Consider the following 4,252-nt stretch of genomic DNA (forward strand, 5'->3'; position numbering starts at 1 on the left):
CGCGTTGCGTCAGTTTTTCTCATTGCCGGGAACAACAAGGAGTGGGAAGGGTTGAGTAACGCAAGTTTTTCTCAGACTGCCTTGCATAAAGACACTGGCTTCAATTAGAGGCTTCCTGGATCTGCAGTCTCTGGAGCTCCGCTTCCTTACAGCACAGCCTCTAACACCTTGGGCATGTCACAGCAGCAGCCCGCAAAGGGACAGCGAAGTGCAACGCTACGTGTGCAGGCAGTGCCCTGGAGTGCTGCCGGACGGTTACAGCGGGCCTTCAGCTTCATGGCTGCTCCTCACCCCTTGTTTAAAACAGCATGTCAGAGAGGGATTGCCAGCTGGAAACCAGGGACTGTTAGGAGAAATAACACCGACTCCTACAACGTGCAGGCAGTATGGAATAATAAAATAATCAAAGACGCTGGAGAGCCACGGGGTGTTGGCAACCGGGACGGCTCAACATCATCACATCTGCTAAAACCTGAGCGTGTTTTTGCAGAGAACATAAGCATTACTTCAGTAAGGCTTCTTTATTTCAGTGCTTTAACCTTTGCTGAGATAACAGTGCGCCCCGTTGGCTTGAAATTCTGCAGCCGTCATCTTTCGAGCAGTCCCAAGAACAACCTGCTCTGCTGCGGAGCACTTCACGCCTTCCCACTACAGGCTCTTTCCAAGATCCCCTTTATTATTTGTTACGAAGTGACCCAAATACAGCTTCACAAAAAAGCAAGCGTGTTTAGCAGTCTGAAAAGTAAATCAACCAGAAGTTGATGCTCCTGTTACATTGCCCGAGTTATTTAATTAGCTTTCCATGAAAGCCGTGCCTGTGTGGTGTGTTGATAGAGGACGTGCTTCGTGCTGCTGACGAGAAACAAAGAACCACCTTGCAGCTATTCTCGGGACAGATTTTCCTTTATCAGGCATTTGCATACAGAGCCACAGCTGCCTGAGAGCACTAAGAGAAGGGTGTATCCAGCGTTGTCGAATCTTATAACTTTGAATGTGGTATTTGCTGTGTTTCTGCCCAGTTCCTAGAGGGAAGCTCAGCAACTGAAAGAGGCCAACACCTGCCGTGCTGGCAGTCCCCAGGCAAGGCACGACGCTGTTACGCAGTGGCACTTCTTGCCGTCTTCTTTGGGGGTAGGAGCAGTATTTTCCATATGATAAAATGAAAAACTAAGCTCCTAATTAGGAGAATGATTTTCTAGTATACGGTCACGAGTCTAAAATCATGACAGAAATCCTTCTTAAAAGGTCAACGAAGTGAAGAAAAAGGGGGGGAAGGGAAAGAGGCTTGGTTACCTAAACACGGCATTTAGGGTCACTTGGAGGGTCGTACAACTTCGAGCTCAGCTTCCAGGCTCTGTGCTAGAAAACACAACTTTCTTGGAGTGCTGTGGCACGTCTGCCAGCCCTGTGCAGCTGTTTCAGGTACTTCAAGATACCTAAAGCATTTTAACGCTCAAAAATAATCCCAGCATTCACAACATGCACTTTTTAGCAATGTTCATACTTGGGGGAGCACAGAAGGGAGCTTGAGGTTGGGAATGAGGGGTGTCATCTGGCAACAAGACCACGGCACAAGACGCTGAAGGCACAGCCAACGAGGCCAGGGAAATGCATGGCAGGAGAGGCAGCTGCGATCTGGGGCCTCCGTCTCTTCCCAGAGGCTGGCAGGAAGGAATGAGAGCGCTCCATGCCCCATCGCCCTCCAGCCCTAGTAGAGCTGGGAGGGGACTGGGAGGAGGTTTTTGGGGTGCTCAGTGTGGGTGGGAAGTCTGGAGGAGGAACCTGTAGGAAATGAGGCCACGTTACTATCACTGCTCACAGAGCCGCGTGTTAGGGAGACCAGTTGAGCGCTCAAGATGATTAGCAAGGCTGGGTAGTAAATTCCTTTCATCGTTTTGGCTGTCATCCTAAAATACGTGCTCTAGATTTGCTTGGTTTGGGCCAGGGAATTTCATTAAGTAATTCCCACACCATGCGATGCACGAGGTCGCATTAAATGCTCCGGCGACCATCTCTATTCTTCTGTTTCGCTGATCCCTGTCTGAAAAAACCACGATTGCAGAGTGAGGGAGAAAAAAATAAAGCATTGGCGTTTCGGAAGTACAAAGAGCCCCATCTATTTAACTGCAGGGATTTTTTATTTATTCATTTATTAACTGAATAACAATTCCCGGGATCCATTGATCTTTATGTTAGTTAGAGCGTCCTACAAGGACAGAAACCACGATGGGGAGAGGGCGAGTAACGAGCGAGCAGCCTCGTGAATCCCTTCCCCTAAAGCTTTGTATTTGGGGAGAGACAGATGGTGGGAGCTGCGAGGAGGGAGAGGGAGGAGAAAACAACGAAAGTAGGGATCGAGGACAGCGAAACAGAAATAATAAAGCAGGTGAGGGAGAAGAGGCTGAAAACACACAGGTGGTACGAAGGTAATCCCATACAACCCCGCGTGCAGGGCATGAAATGCTGCCCCGAGAGCTGCACAACTCTGGGCTGGTGGCTCGGGGGAACGCTAAGGCTGAGGGAAATGTGAGGGAGGGTGTTAAGGGCAGGGAGATACAGGGCCTGGCGGGGTGAGAGGCCGAGTGGGTAAGGCAGGAAAACAGCCCCAGAGAGCCCCTCCTGTGCGGCACGCAGAGCAGGTGCGTGTTATCTCTCAGAGCAAACACCTCCCCGTCCCTCTCTTCTGCCCACACCTGTGGGTTTAATAATCACCACATAATAAATACCTCGTGTTTGGGGAAACAGCCCCTGCCGGGCAGGCCACAGCTTTCTGCAGCCTCCCCCCGGCCTGCCCAGGATTGCCCTGCCCCGGCCCCCGGCCTGTGGGGCCGTCCCCTCGCCCCAACCCTGGTAGGGGTCCCTGGGGATTCATGGGTAGGCCCAGGGATCCCAGGCAAAATCCCATGGACACATCTGAGCGGGACGGGGTGCTGGGGAAGGGGAGAGGGGAGAGCCAGCCTCCTAAGGTAGGCAAAATGCTGTGGGGAAGCCCCAGAGCACACACACAGAGTGTCCTTTCCACTAGGGAAAGGAAAAGGTGTGGTAACGGTAGACATTGGACAAAAAATAATGACTGAAATAGTTCATAATTAAAAGTGATTTTAAAACCTCATGACCAACGCCACCTGCAGTGAGCTCATTCTGGCCGTGTTTCACTCTCTAAATTTTCCTTTTATTTTTTTTTCCTAAAGGACTCCCATTCTGGACATGCTGACTTTGAGGCTTCCTTCAAAGCTATCTTCTGTTCCTTGGGCTGATGGTTCTTACAACGTGTCGGCTCTATTTTTCCTCAGCCACCCCCGGCGACAGCCCCCTCAGCGCGGCGCTTTGTGCCGGGCGCGTTTGGCATCGCCGTGCTCCACGCATGGGATTTCCAGCGAGCAGCGGGGGCTGCAGGATGCTGCTCAGGTCTTCAAAGGAAGCAATTTAGCGAGCAAGACTTCTAAAAAAGATAACACCAGTGGGGATCGAGCTGAACAGCCCGGGAGTAGCTAATGCGTTTAAAGAGCCTTTCATCCCTCGGCTGGCAGAGAGAATTCAGCCTGGCTTGGTACTGACCAAAGCCACCGAGGTTAGGGTCTGGTAGCATCGCTTAAACTCTCCGTGGATGCTGTGTGCAGCTCACTCATGTGTACCGCGTAAGGCACTGAGAAATCATTTAGAAGAAGAACATTTATCTCCATTTCACTGCCGAATTGCTGCAGACAGCACAACGCCATCAGCTCGCTCTGCCGCAGGTGCCTTACCCAAGGAGCGGCGCTGAGAGCAAACAGGCCACTTAGGTGAAGTTATCTGAGGCTTACTGACAAGTACTCTGCACACACAAGTAATTTGTATTTTTATGAGTCCATTTTCCTCCCACTCCTACAACAGAGATGCTTTTTTCCTGAAGCACCGTCTGGTGCAGAAGCTGAAATAGCAGAAACCCGGGAGTGAGACGGTCCCAGAGAGATGAAATGGGGTCTTTGAATAGGCACAACAGAAACGGGGAAGACAGACGGGGAGTGTGATAAAAGGGTGAGAAGGAAGAAATTAATTATAATGTGATCAAATTGAAGGAAGCAGCTAAATTAACAAGCTAGGATAGATTCATCTTTTTTTTTGGTTACGTGTTTTATGTTAAAGGAGTAAATGCTAAATGATTTTACCTGTTTTTAAAATGAAGAAAAAGACAGCAAAATGGCATTTTCCTTCAGGCTCGCGTGTCCTCCTTTAACTTATCAGTTGGAAACCAACCCACTGAAGCAGCACC

This window comes from Anas platyrhynchos, chromosome 3 (assembly GCF_047663525.1).
Source record: "Anas platyrhynchos isolate ZD024472 breed Pekin duck chromosome 3, IASCAAS_PekinDuck_T2T, whole genome shotgun sequence".
Taxonomy (NCBI): Eukaryota; Metazoa; Chordata; class Aves; order Anseriformes; family Anatidae; genus Anas; species Anas platyrhynchos.